Below are 19,084 nucleotides of genomic sequence, written 5' to 3' on the forward strand. Positions count from 1 at the left end.
CTTGGAGGTTAAGTCCCAGAGCAACAATTTGAGCTCTTGTTTGTCAGTCTCAGAAATTTATTTCAAAACCTTGATAGAAAGGGTACTGTCAGCCCTAACGACATTCAAAGTCCTCATTTCCAATATTGAGGATAGAAAATTCAAACCTCAACTGTAAAACAAGAGGACTGGATTAGTAGACCTTTCCTGAAAGGAAAAGGAATCTAAGATATAAAATAGAAACGCAAAGCTGCTCTGGTGGTGGGGGTATCTGGAGGCCTCCTCCACATCCCTGTGCAGCAGCCCCCCTGGTAACTAAGGCACTGTCTCTAGGGTCTACCCAAGCATACTGTGGACCTCCAGGGTTTACCCAAGCATACTGTGAAAACTGGAACCATACTATCCCTAAGGCCCTTGCACATGAATGAGCATCAGGGATAACTGATACACGGAAATCAAGCAAGACCTTGGTATTTATGCTAACAAATCACGAGGAGTGTGAATTTAAAAAAAAATTCAGTAAACCCCATGTAAAATAGCCTTTACATGGAAAGCAGTCGATGGCCCTTTTTTAACCAATTTTCCCTTAGTACAAAATTTTGGCCTAGGGAGATTTTAATTCAGTCCTCCAAGTAGGGCTTCTTTTAAGATTCCTTATTCTCTCAGCCTCATTTTTTTGTTGTTGGCATTTTGCTGGACTCGAAAGAGATTGGTGGAAAAAAAGTCTGGTAACTCTTTCATTCCATGGAGGAGTAAGGGTATTGTTTAGATTTATTGATCATAGACAATAGGGGCTTCCCTGGTGGCTCAGATGGTAAAGAACCTGCTTGTAATTCAGGAGACCTGGGTTCGACCCCTGGGTCAGGAAGATCCCCCTGGAAAAGGGAATGGCAACTCACTACAGTATTCTTGCCTGGGAAATCCCATGGACAGAGGATATAGTCCATGGGGTCACAAAAGAGTTGGACACAACTGAGTGACTTTCACTTCATTCATAAAAGACAATAGCTATGGACCAAGAGGAATATCTTAAAAGGTAGAGAGGGAAAACAGCCAAGAGCTGTGGAAAGGAAGCCACAGGAGGTACCACTAAAGTTGTTGAGGGCCATAGGCTGCCATTTCTTGAAAAGGAAATACTACATGGAATGACTGCATAGGTACTGAAAGTACCAAGGCCCTGTTCAGATAGTTTATCTGAATGCTTATACAAAGCACAAGACAAATAGTATCCAGCCCAGGGCTGGGTTTGTGATTGGCTTCCCTAAAAGAAAGGGTCGCAAAGAGTCAGACATGACTGAGCGACTTTCACTTCAAGGCAATGTCCAAACTTGATACGTGACACAGAAAGTGAGCCAACAGAAGAGCAGATTAGAATACACACCAGGAGGTTAGTCTGGCCATCCTGAGGTTCCACTATGAAGACAAGCAAGTAGAACTGATCACTACACACAGGGCAAAAAAAGATGAGTCCTGCAGTAAAGGAATTACTGTTGTTAGCATTTATATAAGAAATGCCAAAGCAATTTGACAATTAAATCATTACATTCTTAACACCCTAACAAGTGAGCAGCATTTGAGCAATTAGCTGTTTAATGTATGAATTAAAATTAGTGTTCTAGAGCTATGTCTTGGAAAAATCACTCAAAAAGGAAAGCCTGTACAATATAATTATGCTACACAGAAACGCATAGAAGGGACAATTAGGATATGGCAAATCACGATTCAGATGTACTGACCAGGAATTCCAGATGAACAAAAGGGACAACAGAATTTTGAGATGCACCTGCAGTATAATGATAATAATAGCTATGCTTTATTGAAGTTATACATACTATTTGCCACATACTGTACTAAGTATTTTATATTGGATCATCTTTTGAAAACAATTCTGAGTGAGATCTATTGTACTCATTTTACAGATGGAAAAGCTGAAGTTTGGAGAAATTAACTTATTGAAGGTTATATAGTTAGTTGGTTGTAGGGCTAGGATTTGAACCCAGGTAATTTGCCTCGAGCTCATAGTCTGAAATACTATACTAAGCTGCCTCCTAAAGTGTTAAAGATAAGAAGTAATGTTCCTCTAGATGATGGGGCCAGAATGCTGGGAACATTTCATTCTAGAAATAGCATGGAAGAGTGGAAAGAGCCTAAGGTTCAAATCTTACCTCGCCCAGTACCTGTGTCCCATTGGGGAAGTCACTTGACCTTGGATCCTCAGTTTCTTCATTAAAAAAAATTAGATGGTAATGCCTGCCTTACAGGGTTGAAAAATGAGATTACATGTAAAGTGCTTGACACACTGTAGATACTTTAATGTAGCTATTTATTATTTTTCAGAACTGAGCATCTTTTTACAATTTTAATTATTTTTTTTATTTTTTGGCTGTGGCGAGTGGCATGCAGGATCTTAGCTCCCCAACCAGGGATTGAACGTGGGCTCCCTGCATTGGGAATGCAACGTTTAAGCCACTGGACCACCAGGGAAGTCCCAGAACTGAGCATCTTTGATAACCCTAGCAGAGTTGTTGTGTGGGAGAAAAAGAGAAAAGCAAGGCATCACTTCGTGAAGCTAACTGATGAAGTGATAGAACTAAAGGAGACTGTAATGTTAAGTTTGAGTTTTATCTTGCAACCATTGGATAGCTGTTTGAAAATTTTAAAGTGGAATAATATGATATTTGTGCTTGTTTCATGACAGAAGTACTAAATGCATGGTATTAAAAGTTTCAAACAATATAGAATTGCTTAGAATAAATGAAAATCCTCCCCTTACCCTCTTATATACATTTAGAAAGATCATTTTCGCAGCTCTATGGTAGTTGGATTAAGACTGGGATAATAGTAAGTGTATTTATTTTGCTAGTTCAGGCAAGAGGCTGGAGGATTGAATTCAGAGTGAAAGTGGGGATGGACAGGAGGGGACATTTTAGAAATATGAGAGAGCTGTGAGAGGAGAAAACTGGAGCAAAGTAGAGAGCATGATAGGGAAAGAGGTTAAGGTGAAGGTGAAGGTGAAGGTGAAGTCGCTCAGTCGTGTCCTACTCTTTGCGACCCTGTGGACTGTAACCTACTAGGTTTCTCTGTCCATGGGATTCTCCAGGCAAGAAGAGGTAGGGGATAGAAAAATGTGCCAATGAGATGATGCCTTGGGATTCAAAGGGGTGCAAAAGTGACTGGGAAGAGAGGAAGGTAACAGAACTTACCCTGTTGAACAGGCTACAGAAAGCAAGTTATACAAATGGTCATTCTCAGTGTCTGGGTAACCCATGGAATTTCTCTCTGCCCTCAAATTTAAGGGACAAGTAAACTTTTCAAAGGAAAAGTTAGAAGCAAGCTAAGAGGAAAAAAAATAACAGTTGAGTTTTAACTCTGTATTCTGATAAGGTAAGGAAGAATGAGTAGAAATACAACAAGGAAAAAGGAAAAGAAGAGGTTGAGGAGTCAGCCGTTCAGGCATCCAGGGGTATTGGTTCCAGGACACACACCCCCACTGCTGCAGAAAGTAAAATCTCCAGGTGTTCAAGTCCCTTATAGAAAAATGTAGTGTTTGCATATCATTTACACACATCTTCCTATATACTTTAAATCATCTCTAGATAATGTATAATGCACAATACAAGGTAAGTGCTATGTAAATAATTGCCAAAGTGCAGGAAATTAAAAGTTTTGCTTTTTGGAACTTTCTGGATTTTTCCCCAAATATTTTCAATCTGCAGTTGGTTAAAATCCACAGAATCAGAACCTGTGGACACAGAGGGCCTACTGTTAAGCTGTACTTCAGACCTGGGGCTTCCCAGGTGTTTCAGTGTTAAAGAAATAATCTGCCAATGCAGGAGACGTGGGGTCAGTCCCTAGGTTGGAAGATCCCCTGGAGCAGGAAATGGCAATCCATGCCAGTATTCTTGTCTGGAGAGTCCCATGGACAGAGTCTGGAGGGCTACAGTCCATGGGGTCGCAAAGAGTCAGACACGACTTAGTGACTAAATAACAACAAACTTCAGACCTATAGTTATTTCCTTATAGCTTAAACCATTTTGTGGCTTCCCTGGTGGCTCAGAGGTTAAAGCCTCTGCCTGCAATGCGGGAGACCTGGGTTTGATCCCTGGGTCGGGAAGATCCCCTGGAGAAGGAAATGGCAACCCACTCTGCCGGGAGCCAGCGTGAGGAATTCCACCCGTGACAAGGTCATGCAGCAGATCTCTGATGGCAAGGCTAATCAGACCTCAGGTTTTCCCCCTGGAATTTCCTGAGCATCCACCCCCCAAAAAATAAGAATCTGCCTGCTTTTCTACTCTTCTGATATTCTCTGGAAAAAAGTCAACTCAGGGCTTTAGTCTTCTGCATTTGAAAGGGATGTTTCAGTTAAACGTCCTCTGATAGCTCTCTAGCTAGCCTTACAGGTTCCCCGGACCTCTTACAGCTTGTGAATTGCTTACAACCCCCCAACCGAGAGAGGCACAAAGCTTAAAAGCATCTTAAAGATACAGAGCCTTTTCTAAAGAGTTAAAACTCATATTGGTGATGGGTTTTCACTGCTGACTCAATGACTGCTGCCAGGGCTCCATATTCTTTATCTTTTAGGCACCTGGGAGGATGTTAATCAATGTAAATGGGATATGGAAAAAGATATATAGTAGTTTTGATGTTATCAACACTAGACTTTTGAGTTAATTACTTTTCTCTTTGTTATATATCACTGCACTCCTCTTGTGTCCTTACTATGAAAGAATGTAACTTTATTTAGTGCTTTCTGAGAGTGGCACCAGACCTTGGGAAGATCAACACAAGTCTTCTGGTTGACAAACCCTTATCAGAAAAAAGGCTGTAAAATGTTAATTGGCCCTTTTGGCTGGAAGATGATGTAAATCACCTAAGACTTGTGTATACAATTAGGTATGCAGAGAGAAAAGCCTGGTTTTGATAAGTCTGGACTGCTAATGCTGCATAACTTTGTGTTACCCATTGATCTCCATGTTTTATCAAAAGTATAAAAGGCCTTCTGAACAATAGAGGCTGGAGCCAGTCGCTGGACTGGTTTCCCCCGTGTCTCTCTCTCTTTTTCTCCCTCTCCCTCCTTTTTCCTCTTTAATTTCAGGCTGAATTCCCATCTGGAGTGGGGCGGCTCACTAAGTCTACTTACTTGCCCTGGCTTTTAAGACCCGCGCGAAAGGGAGCCTAAGGAGGGGCACCCTTAGATATTCAAGTGGGTGCCGGTGGCCCAATGGAGATAGTGCAAGCTCCTTGTCTGGAACTTTATTGGCCTTCCCCGTAAGCCAAGTTATTCAGCCTTCTTTCTCCACTTAATTTTCCTACTACACTATTTCTTCCTAATCTAATCTTATATTAATAAATAATTTTTTCCTTGCCGACTCCATCCACCCTTCAAATTCCCTGGATCCACTGGGGCTGGACCCCGGCACCACCCCAGTACGCTTACCTGGAGAATCCCATGGATGGAGGAGCCTGGTGGGCTACAGTCCATGGGGTTGCAAAGAGTCGGACATGACTGAGCGACTCTACTTTTCACTTCACTTAAACCATTTGCTGCATAACATGACTGACCTGTGCACTAAAACAGTATTGTTTAAATTAAAAGTCTCAGGTGGTCATGATATTGCTGGATGTACCTTGACACTACAAAAGAAACATCAGCATGGCCGCGTTGCTTTTCTGAACACCTATCCATCATTGTTTGGCTGCATACACCACCAGGTCGAAAGAGTTGATCCCTTTTCAAGCATTTTTTTTTCCGTTCCCTCAGGCAGATCCCAGGGATGCTTTATTTTCTTCTTCTTTTTTTTTTTTTTCTTAAAACTGCCAACACTCTGGTGCATGGGGATGACCCACAGAGATGTTATGGGGAGGGAGGTGGGAGGGGGGTCATGTTTGGGAACACATGTAAGAATAAAAATAATAATAATAATTAAAAAAAAAAAAACTGCCAACACTGAGGTTCTTTTCCCCATCAGATTAGTTATTATTCCTATTTCACCCCATTCTCCATAAGACAAGCATATCTTAAGGGTTTTCTTATAGATATTAAGAGTTTTGCTTTGAATTACCATGGGAGAATAGCCATGGGACAACACACAGAATAAATATGGGTAATTGCAAAGGTTCAGAATTTTACAAGTTTTTAACAGTCAACTCTGATTCATAGTCTCTTCCTTACTGATAAGGTGATTAACAAGATCTCTCTCAGTCTTTATTCTTTAGTGAGCTTCCCCAGTTCACACAAAACTCACAAGCCAAAAAAAAGATTATTAATTTTGTCTACATAAAAAAATACATGAACAAAAGCTTCCATAAGCAAAGTTAACAGGAAAACAAATGGGGAACAAATATTTGAAAATTTTCAACAAAGGACTAATTTACTTATTATATAAAGGGCTCCTTTTCTGGTGGTGCAGATGGTAAAGAATCTGCCTGCAACATGGGAGACCTGGGTTCAATCCCTGGGTTGGGAAGACCCCCTGGAGGAGGGCATGACAACCCACTCCAGTATTCTTGCCTGGAGAATCCCCATGGACATAAGAGCCTGGCAGGCTACAGTCTGTGGGGTCGCAAAGAATCAGACATGACTGAACGATTAACACTACTAAATCTATTCCAGAAGTCTGACTTCTAAGAATTCATCCTACAGATACACTTACATGTACAGGATGAGGAACCATCCTGCAAGGTAGATATTGGAGAATCTCTGGAAATAAGAATTGCAAGGTAGATGTGAACTATTTAGTTATGCCCTGCTAAGGAGTTTAGATTTTATTTTGAAGGTGATGGTGAACCTCTAAAGTATTCCTGAAGTATTTCAATCTTGTAGGAAGATTACAATCACACCAGTGACAAAGTCCAAAAAAGGGTAAGACTGAAAGTAGGGACCTGATAGATTAAGTTAGAAATGTAATTGCAAGGTAGGTTGGGTAAATTCTGGTGACTAAATAAGAGAGCAAGGGACTTCCTTGGTGGTCTAGTGGTTAAGACTCTGCACCGCAAGGGGGAATGGTTGGATCCCAGGTCTGGGACTAAGATCCTACATGTCTCAGAGTGTGGCCAAAAAATACTTAAAATTTTTTTTAAAAAATGAGGAAAAGGGGGAAAATGAGAAAAGAACAAGAAATTTAAAAAAAAATCAAATAATTTTGAAAGAGAATTCTAGAAGTTCAAAAACAGTTTTAATATTAAAAACTCAGTGAGTAGATTAAACCATAGATTGAGCACAGTTAAAAAGTGTTAAACTGAAACACAGATATACAAAATATAAGAGAGATAAAGAATTAAAAATATGAAAGAGGTAAAGAGACAAAGAGGACAAATGGGAAAAAAAGTAATACTCAAAGAAGTACTGTGTCAGAGTGTTCTAGAACTGATGAATTAAAGATGTGAATTCTGATTCAGAAAGTGAGTCCTGAGCAGGAAAAATACAAACTAAATTCACATTTAGACCATTTTTTATATCTTCAGTTCAGTTCAGTTCAGTTCAGTTGCTCAGTCGTGTCCGACTCTTTGCGACCCCATGAATCGCAGCACGCCAGGCCTCCCTGTCCACCACCAACTCCCAGAGTTCACTCAGACTCATGTCCATCGAGTCGGTGATGCCATCCAGCCATCTCATCCTGGGTCGTCCCCTTCTCTTCCTGCCCCCAGTCCTTCCCAGCATCAGAGTCTTTTCCAATGAGTCAACTCTTCACATGAGGTGTTAAAAGTTTTGGAGCTTCAGCTTTAGCATCATTCCTTCCAAAGAAATCCCAGGGCTGATCTCCTTCAAAATGGACTGGTTGGATCTCCTTGCAGTCCATGGGACTCTCAAGAGTCTTCTCTAACATCAAAGTTCAAAAGCATTAATTCTTCATCACTCAGCCTTCTTTACAGTCCAACTCTCACATCCATACATCTTAGAACATCAAAACAAATGATCCTAATGATAATACTCTACATTTTCTATGTGCCAGGATTGTTCTGAACATTTCACTCAAAAGACAATAATTTTAATATATTGGGGTATTTTTCTTCCAGTCTTTTATCCATGCATGTTTATGTATAAAAACAAAAAATTTGAAGAAAAATATACTACACATATAATTTTATATTCTAGTTTTTTACTCAGCATCTTTCCATAAGCATTTTCCCATTATTAAGCAGCAGTAGCAATAAAGGCATAGATAACAACTAACATTTTACTGTTGTAGTTATGAACATGGGTTTTTGAAGTCAAGCTTTCTGTATTTGAATCCCAGGTCACTACATACTAGCTGTGTGGCTTTGGATAAGTGACCCATTCTCTCTCTGCTCCCATTTACTCATCTATGAGAACCTACATCCTAAGAGTTATTGTGAGTTACTGTTTACTAAGCTATCTGCCACGCACTGTGCTAAACACATGAATAATCTCATTCAGTACTCACAAAGTTCCTGTGGGTTAGAACTGTTATTGCCCATGTTTTACAAATGAGAAAAGTAGGGCTTAGAAAGACTGTTACGTGATTTGCCTAAAGTCACACAGCCAGTGATGGTGCTTAAACTTGAATTCAGATGTTTCCAAATACTATTATCTTGATTGTCATGCTGCACTCTTCTTCAGTGTGTTTGAATGGCTTCATAGACTGTAGGGATCATAAAGCTCATCACAATATCCCCAAATGTTGCACAGATTTTTCTTTAATTAAAGTGCATTCATCTACATTTAGATCTTTTCCACTTATTTCCTATTACAGATAACCCAGTGAAGAACATCTTTGCACATCAAATATTGTGTGCACTTCAGGTAAACTGTTTAGGGTAGTTATTCTGAAGTGGACTTAGACTAAGTCAAAAAGTTTGAACATTTTAAGACTCTTAACAAAGTTGGCAAACTGTTTTCCAGAAAGGTTGAAACTATTTACATATCCATAGGTAGTTAACAAGAATAAAGTTGAATATTTTTTTTACATATTGACCACCTACTTAAATGCTTTGGCTATGTTTCTTCAGAGATGTTCATTTTTCTAATTTGTATGCTATATAGTCATATATTATGTTCAGTTCAGTCCAGTCGCTCAGTCGTGTCCGACTCTTTGCGACCCCATGAATCGCAGCACGCCAGGCCTCCCTGTCCATCACCAACTCCTGGAGTTCACTCAGACTCATGTCCATCGAGTCGGTGATGCCATCCAGCCATCTCATCCTCTGTTGTCCCCTTCTCCTCCTGGCCCCAATCCCTCCCAGCATCAGAGTCTTTTCCAATGAGTCAGCTCTTCACATGAGGTGGCCAAAGTACTGGAGTTTCAGCTTTAGCACCATTCCTTCCAAAGAACACCCAGGGCTGATCTCCTTCAGAATGGACTGTTAGGTGTATATATTATATAGGCTTCCCAGGTGGTGCAGTGGTAAAGAATCTGCCTGCCAATGCAGGAGATAGGAGTTTGATCCCTGGTCAGGAAGATCCCCTGAAGGAGGGCATGACAGCCCACTCCAGTACTCTTTCCTGGAGAATCCCATGGTCAGAGGAACCTGGTGGGCTATACAGTTCATGGGGTTGCAAAAGAGTCAGACATAACTGAACAACTAAACAACAGCAAATTTATTCCCAGGATGCCTCTCTTATTTGGGTAATTTTCCTAGCAAATTTGCTTCATCCTCAAAATAGAGGATATTCAAAGACTGGGACAATCTCTCTTCTACTTCTTCCCTCCCCTCCTTCGTTCCTTCCTCTTTTTTTTTGCCTTTTTTAAAAAATTTTTATTTCTTACTTTATTTTGCTTTACAATACTGTATTGGTTTTGCCATACATTGACATGGGTCAGCCCCGGGTGTACATGAGTTCCCAATCCTGAACCCCCCTCCCACCTCCCACCCCAAAAGTTTCTTCCTTATAGTGCAGGCCTTGAGAAGTGAGATTCAACTGTAACTCTAGGCCAAGGCAACAGGAGCTGAAGTTAAATTTGGTTTTGCTTAGCCACACCGAAATGGATCTGAATGTAGGGCAGAGACAGAAATATACTCTTGAGATGATTTTTTATTATGTAAAAGTAAGTAAATGTGTATCTATGCTTATGTAACTATGTCTGTGTATGTGAATGTGCATGTAATTATTGGGAGGAAATGAGATTTTACTGAAAATATCTGGGAAAAAGAGAAACCCTGAATGCTTGTTGGCTTATTCTAAACCTGACTGTGATCCATGGAAAAAAAAAAAAAACACAACTTTTTTTATCTGAGCATTGAGTTAAATATAATTCCAATACGTTGTACATTGAAGAATGCTTACTGAATATTAGTCCAGCCCACATTCCTTCAAGTGTGTAGCCACTATGACCTAAATAAAGGCAGAAGTATTATTAGTCTATTAATTCTAAAACAGTATAATATGATAAGCTTATATTGCAACTATTTATATTTTTCTTCAGGTGAAAAGAGAACTGAAGAATGTAACTTGTTTATAAGCTTTAGTAAGGAACTTGGATTTTTTTTTTCTTATTAATATCAAATTTATTTTATTCCATTTCTGAAACAAGATATTTACTTGATTTTTAAAAAGCTCAATTGTTTTTTCTGATCATTATTAACATGCATATTAATTGCAAAAATAAATCAGAAAATACAGAAAAGTGCAAGGAAGAAAATGTGCTAATGGAAAGAAAAGAAAGAAAAAGAGAAGAAAAACTAAACAGTCATTTTAAAAATGTGGAGATTGCTCTAATGGAACTGCTGCTGGTCACTTTAATAAGGCCTATCTTCTATAAGATAAAGTTTCTTCCAATGAAAATACTGGAGCTGAGAACCAAGACTAGGCCCATGTAGAAGTCAGAGTGGCCAGACACTGTGTCCTTCTAGCAATGATTCTCTGTTGAGATAAAATACTGAGATGGACAAGTTCTCTTGATTAAAACATAAATCCTGTGTTTGAGTTACATCTGTGAAAAAATGGCAGATTAGGAAACACCAAAAGTCCTTCTCTTCACAAAAAAACAAACTGTCAAACACTGTCAAAATCAACTTTATAAGAACTCTGGAAACAAAAGTTTATAGCAACTGTAGTTGAGTGACATCACCAAAAATGGCAGAATAGGGAACTCCAGGGTTGTATCTACACAAAAACAAATAAGACATCAAAATCTGTCAAGCTTTGCAGAATTCTAGAATCTAATTAAAAAATACAACAAACAGTGGAAAGTTTAGTGAAGAAAAAAGTGGTTACATTGCAGTAAGAGTGCTCTGGTGCTTTCAATCACCTGCCTACCAACTCTTCACTCCCCAGGTCAGTGACAGCAATGAAGAATGACGTCCTGCACTCTTGGCGCAGGTTGATATTGCCAGAATGAGTAATACAGACCTTGTTCCCAAACATTATGGGTTTCCCTAGTGGCTCAGATGGTAAAGCATCTGCCTGCAATGTGGGAGACCCGGGTTTGATCCTTGGGTCAGGAAGATCCGCTGGAGAAGGAAATGGCAACCCACCTCAGTACTCTTGCCTGGAAAATTCCATGGATGGAAGATCCTGGTGGGCTACAGTCAATGGGGCTGCATAGAGTCCGACACGACTGAGCGACTTCCCTTTCTTTCCCAAACATTGTGATTGTTTCAACCTGACTAGTGGCTGTCTGGTATAAGGACCTGACTTTATTTCACCTGAATTAGAGCATTCCCATGGCTTCCTCGGTGGCTTTTGCCAAAAGCATTTAAAAGGAAGTGTTGTCTGGAGTAGCCCAGGGAAAGGGATAACAGTAGGGATAGGAAATAGACAGCTTGAAAAGCCTGGAAAAAGGAAGTTCGGAAAGAAAATGTTCCAACAGTTTTCATGTATACCAGCGAGTTGAGAAAGCTACATGTATACCAACAGCTGGACTCGTTCAAAAAAGGCTGTGAGAAGATCTAAGTTTTTACCTCTGCCTGATCTTCAGGATTTGTGCAAACAGGAACTGACAGTTAAGGCAGAGTTCTAAATGTAGTGGCTAAGCATTTATACAGTCCCCAAACACACAGCCAATCTACAAACGTTGGTAGAGTACTTTTTTCTTTCTCATTTTTCCTTTCTGTATTTCTTTTCTCGACTCCAAGCAATTAAGCAAATTCTGTCAGAATACTAGTTGACCACTCAGTTAATGGAACACAAACCTGACTGGCCACATTACACACTACAGTAGTTCCCCCCTTACCTATGAAGGATATGTTCCAACACCCCTAGTGACCAAATCCTATACATACTATGTTTTTTCCTATACATACATATTTATGATAAAGTTTAATTTATAAATTAGGCAGAGTGAGAGATTAACAATAATAATAAAATCAAACATTTATAACAGTATGCTGTAATAAGAGTTATGTGAATGTGGTCTCTCTCTCTCTCAAAATACCATATTTTACAAACTTAACACCTTTTCCATTTTAACCAAGCCCTTATCATGCACTGTGGCCATAACTTTTCATAGTTTGAGGTGCAACAGCAAAGGTATCATGAATTTCTTTTTCCTTCTTCATGATTTCACAGATAGAAGATTTGTTCTGTCGATCTTACCAACCTCAGCAGACATTTTTTTTCTCTTCTTATTAAGTCAAGAACTTTCACTTTTTTACTTAAAGGAAGAACTTTAAAGCTTCTTTTTGGCATATCTGAATTGCTAGCATCATTACTCTTATGCCTTGAGGCCATTATTAAGTAAAATAAGGGTTATTTGAACATAAGCACTGTAATGCCCTGACAGGTAATCTGATAACCAAGAGGGCTACTAAGTGACTTATAGGCAGGATATGTTGGACAAAGAGATGATTCATGTCTCAAGTGAGATAAGATGGGAAAATGAGATTTCACCATGCTACTCAGAACAGAATGTGATCCACTGGAGAAGGGAATGGCAAGCCACTTCAGTATTCTTGCCTTGAGAATCCAATGAACAATATGAAAGGGCAAAAAGATAGGACACTGAAAGAGGAACTCCCCAGGTCGGTAGGTGCCCAATATACTACTGTAGATCAGTGGAGAAATAACTCCAAAAAGAATGAAGGGATGGAGCCAAAGCAAAAACAACACCCAGTTTTGGATGGGACTGGTAATAGAAGCAAGGTTCGATGCTGTAAAGAACAATATTGCATAGGAACCTGGAATGTTAGGTCCATGAATCAAGGCAAATTGGAAGTGGTCAAATAGGAGATGACAAGAGTGAACACAACATTCTAGGAATCAGCGAACTAAGATGATGGACTGGAATGGGTGAATTTAACTCAGATGACCATTATATCTACTACTGTGGGCAGGAATCCGTCAGAAGAAATGGAGTAGCCATCATGGTCAACAAAAGAGTCCAAAATGCAGTACTTGGATGCAATCTCAAAAACGACAGAATGATCTCTCTTCGTTTCCAAGGCAAACCATCACATAATTCAAGTCTATGCCCCGACCAGTAACACTAAAGAAGCTGAAGTTGAATAGATCTATGAAGACCTACAAGACCTTTTAGCACTAACACCCCAAAAAGATGTCCTTTTCACTATAGGGGACTGGAATGCAAAAGTAGGAAGTCAAGAAACACCTGGAGTAACAGGCAAATTTGGCCTTGGAGTACAGAATGAAGCAGGGCAAAGGCTAATAGAGTTCTGCCAAGAGAACGCACTGGTTATAGCAAACACCCTCTTCCAGCAACACAAGAGAAGACTCTACACATGGACATCACCAGATGGTCGACACCAAAATCAGATTGATTATATTCTTTGCAGCCAAAGATGGAGAAGCTCTATATAGTCAACAAAAACAAGACTGGGAGCTGACTGTGGCTCAGATCATGAACTCCTTATTGCCAAATTCAGACTTAAATTGAAGAAAGTGAAGAAAACCACTAGACCATTCAGGTATGACCTAAATCAAATCCCTTATGATTATACAGTGGAAGTGAGAGATAGATTTTAGGAACTAGATCTGATAGAGTGCCTGATGAACTATGGATGGAGGTTCGTGACATTGTACAGGAGATGGGAATCAAGACCATGCCCAAGATAAAGAAATGCAATAAAACAAAATGGCTGTCTGAGGAGGCCTTACAAATAGCTGAGAAAAGAAGTGAAGTGAAAAGCAAAGGAGAAAAGGAAAGATATAAGCATCTGAATGGAGAGTTCCAAAGAATAGCAAGGAGAGATAAGAAAGCCTTCCTCAGAGATCAATGCAAAGAAATAGAGGAAAAGAACAGAATGGGAAAGACTAGAGATCTCTTCAAGAAAGTTAGAGATACCAAGGGAACATTTCATGCAAAGATGGGCTCATTAAAGGACAGAAATGGTATGGACCTAACAGAAGCAGAAGATATTAAGAAGAGGTGACAAAAATACACAGAAGAACTGTACAAAAAAGATCTTCATGACCCAGATAATCATGATGGTGTGATCACTCACCTAGAGCCAGACATCCTGGAATGTGAAGTCGAGTGGGCCTTAGAAAGCATCACTATGAACAAAGCTAGTGGAGGTGATGGAATTCCAGTTGAGCTATTTCAAATCCTGAAAGATGATGCTGTGAAAGTGCTGCACTCAATATGCCAGCAAATTTGGAAAACTCAGCAGTGGCCACAGGACTGGAAAAGGTCAGTTTTCATTCTAATTCCAAAGAAAGGCAATGCCAAAGAATGCTCAAACTACCACACAATTACACTCATCTCACACGCTAGTAAAGTGATGCTTAAAATTCTCCAAGCCAGGCTTTAGCAATATGTTAACCATGAACTTCCAGTTGTTCAAGCTGGTTTTAGAAAAGGCAGAGGAACCAGAGATCAAATTGCCAACATCTGCTGATCATCAAAAAAGCAAGAGAGTTCCAGAAAAACATCTATTTCTGCTTTATTGACTATGCCAAAGCCTTTGACTGTGTGGATCACAATAAACTGTGGAAGATTCTGGAAGAGGTGGGAATACCAGACCACCTGACCTGCCTCTTGAGAAACCTATATGCAGGTCAGGAAGCAACAGTTAGAACTGGACATGGAACAACAGACTGGTTCCAAATAGGTACAGGAGTACATCAAGGCTGTTTATTGTCACCCTACTTATTTAACTTACATGCAGAGAACATCATGAGAAATGCTAGGCTGTAGGAAGCGCAAGCTGGAATCACGGTTGCTGGGAGAATTATCAATAACCTTAGATATGCAGATGACACCACCCTTATGGCAGAAAGTGAAGGAGAGAGCCTCTTGATGAAAGTGAAAGAGAAAAATTGGCTTAAAGCTCAACATTCAGAAAACGATCATGGCCTCCAGCCCCATCACTTCATGGCAAATAGATGAGCAAACAGTGGAAACAGTGGCTGACTTTATTTTTCTGGGCTCCAAAATCACTGCAGATGGTGATTGCAGCCATGAAATTAAAAGACGCTTACTCCTTGGAAGGAAAGTTATGACCAACCTAGTTAGCATATTAAAAAGCAGAGACATTACTTTGCCAACAAAGGTCTGTCTAGTCAAGGCTATGGTTTTTCCAGTAGTCATGTATGGATGTGAGAGTTGGACTGTGAAGAAAGCTGATCACTGAAGAATTGATGCTTTTGAACTGTGGTGTTGGAAAAGAGTCTTGAGAGTCCCTTGGATTGCAAGGAGATCCAACCAGTCCATCCTAAAGGAGATCAGTCCTGGGTGTTCATTGGAAGGACTGATGCTGAAGCTGAAACTCCAATACTTTGGCCACCTGATGCAAAGAGGTGACTCATTGGAAAAGTCCCTGATGCTGGGAAAGATTGAGGGCAGGAGAAGGGGACGACAGAGGATGAGATGGCTGGATGGCATAACTGACTTGATGGACATGAATTTGGGTAGACTCCAGGAGTTGGTAATGGACAGAGAAGCCTGGCGTGCTGTGGTTCATGGGGTCGCAAAGAGTCGGACATGACTGAGTGACTGAACTGAACTGAACTCAGAACAGTGTGTAATTTAAAACCCATGAATTGTTTATTTCTGGAATTTTCCATTTAATATTTTCAGATCATGGCTGATTATGGGTAACTGAAACCATGGAGAATGAAACTTAGCATATGGGGGAACTAATGTAGAGATTTTACAAAATAGTTTAGAAATATCATTCAACAAACACAAGCCACAATACGGATCATAAATACACCCCGAGGAAGGGGAACAATCATATTTCAAAAGTTACCATGTTGTAACATTCAAAATATTCAATTCTCAACAAAAATTATAAGACAGGCAAAGAAAGAAGAAAGAATGGCACATTCACAGGAAACAAAAGAGAAATTAATAGAAACTGTCCCTAAAGGAGCTGAGAATAAGAGTAGACAAAGAGTTTAAGACTTTAAATCAACTGTATTCAATATGCCTAAAGAACTTAAGGAAACCAAGAACAAAGAATTAAAGGAAACAGTAGGACAATGTCACATAAAGCTGCTGCTGCTGCTGCTGCTGCTAAGTCGCTTCAGTCGTGTGTGACTCTGTGCGACCCCATAGACGGCAGCCCACCAGGCTCCGCTGTCCCTGGGATTCTCCAGGCAAGAACACTGGAGTGGGTTACCATTTCCTTCTCCAATGCATGAAAGTGAAAAGTGAAACTGAAGTCGCTCAGTTGTGTCCACCTCTTAGGGACCCCATGGACTGCAGTCTACCAGGCTCCTCTGTCCATGGGGTTTTCCAGGCAAGAGTACTGCAGTGGGGTGCCATTGCCTTTTCCAGTCACATAAAGCAGAGAATATCAATAAAGAGATATAAATTATAAAAAGGAATCAAAAAGAAAGTCTGGAGTTGAAAAGTACAACTGAAGTAACAAATAAAAATTCCACTAGAGAAGAGAGTTTTTAGCAAGATTTGAGGAAGAAGAATCAATGAAATTGAAGATAGATTAATCCATATTATCCACTCTGAAAAGCAGAAAAATAATGAAGAAAAATTAATAGAGCCTAGGGCTTCCCTGGTGGCTCAGATGGTAAAGCGTCTGCCTGCAATGTGGGAGACCTGGGTTTGATTCCTGGGTCGGGAAGATCCCCTGGAGAAGGAAATGGCAACCCACTCCAGCACTCTTGCCTGGAAAATCCCATGGACGGAGGAGCCTGATAGGCTACAGTCCATGGGGTCGCAAAGAGTCAGACACGACTGAGCGACTTCAGTTTCAGTTTCAAGAAACTGATGAGACACTATCAGCCATATTAACATATGAAAAATGGGATTCCTGGATGGAAGGAAGAGAAATAAAAGGGAATAAAAAACATTTAAAGAAGTAATAAATGACTGATAACCTCCAAAATTTGATGAAAGTCATGAATCTATATATACACCAAGAAGCTAACAGCTTCCAAGCATGGTAAATTCATGAGATCCACACTGATACACATTATAGTCAAATGGTCAAAATACAAAGCCAAAGAGAGAAGTTTGAAATATCACAGAAAGAACTGACTTATAATGTGTATGAAAGCCTCAATAAGATTAACAGCCTATTTCTCTTCAGAAGCCATGAAGGCCAGAAGACAATGAGGTCATATATTCACAGTGCTGAAAGAAAAAAACTGTCAAGTAAGAATCCTATATGTGGTCAAACTATCATTCAAAAAAGGGTAGAAATTAAGATATTTCCAGATAAGCAAAAACTGAGAGAGTTTATTACTAGTAAACCTGCCCTACAAGAAATGCTAAAACTCATCCTTCAGGCTGAAATGAAAAAAAACACTAGAGCATAACTGAAAGCCATATGAAGAAACAATGAACAACACAAAGATAGCTACAGAGGTAAACGTATAGGCCAGTATTATTGCATTTTTCATTTGTAACAAAGATGGGGGACAGGGCTATATAGAAGTAGTTTTTGCATGCCTATCAATTTAAATTAGATTATTGTAACTTTAGGATGTTAAATGTCTTCCCCATGGTAACCACTAAGAAAATATCTATAGAATGTACACAAAAGGAAATGAGAAGGGAACCTAAATGTGTCACTACACAAAATCAACCAAACACAAAGGGAAATGAGGGATAAAAAAGCTATAAGACATATAGAAAACAAATAGCAAAATAGCAGAAATTATTTATTTTTCCTGAGGAGTAAGGGATCTGAGCTCCACACCAGGCACTCTAACTCTGATCCTGCACAGGAGAGAAAAGACCCTCAAAGTCCTGGCTTCGAAAACAAATGGGTAATAATCCAGGAAAACTGTAAAACTACAGAGAACAGAAACCCACCCTTGAAGGGCTCATGTGTAACCATAACCCTGGCACAACAGGAGGATGCAAGAAACCCACATAGGGGACATCCCTTGAGTGCCTGGCTCTGGTGACCAGGTGGGACTGCACTTCTGGGCCCCACACACATCTACGTAAGGCCATTCATTCAAGATTGCGAGAGGTAACCAATTTACTAATACATAGAAACAAACGCAGAGAGTTGGGCAAAAGAAGAAAGAGATTGTTCCAATAGAAAGAACATGACAAAATCTCAGAAAAAGCACTAAACGAAATGGAGATAAGCAGTCTACCTCATAAAGAGTTCAAAGTAATGGACATAAAGATGCTTACCAAACTCAGGGAAAGAATGGACAAACACAGTAAGAACCTCAACAAAGAGACAGAAAATGTAAGAAAATACCAACAGAACTACCAAGTGACCCAGCTATTCCACTTGTGGTTATTTTCTGAATGGGACAGAAACACTAATTTGAAAAGGTACATGCACCCCTGTGTTCACTGCAACATTATTTACAGTAGCCAACCTAAGTGTCCATCAGTGTATGAATGGATAAGGAAGATGTTGAATATATATACAATGGAATACTACTCAGTCACAAAAACGTTGAAATCCTGCCATTTGTGACAACATGGATGGACCTTGAGGGTATTATGCTACATGTATAAACATATATTCTGAGATTTCACCATGCTACTGAGAACAGTGTACAATATATACATATATATTCTTTTTCAGATTCTTTTCCATTATAGGTTATTATAAGATATTGAATATAGTTCCCTGTTCTATATAGTAGGTTCTTATTGTTTATTTTATGTATAGTAGGGTATATCTGTTAATCCCAGGTGCCTAATTTATTCTTCCCCTCCCTTTCTCTTTTGGTAACCGTAAGTTTGTTTTCTTTGTCTGTAATCTACTTCTGTTTTGTAAATATATTTCTATCATTTTTTAGAGTCCACGT

This window comes from Capricornis sumatraensis, chromosome X (assembly GCF_032405125.1).
Source record: "Capricornis sumatraensis isolate serow.1 chromosome X, serow.2, whole genome shotgun sequence".
Taxonomy (NCBI): Eukaryota; Metazoa; Chordata; class Mammalia; order Artiodactyla; family Bovidae; genus Capricornis; species Capricornis sumatraensis.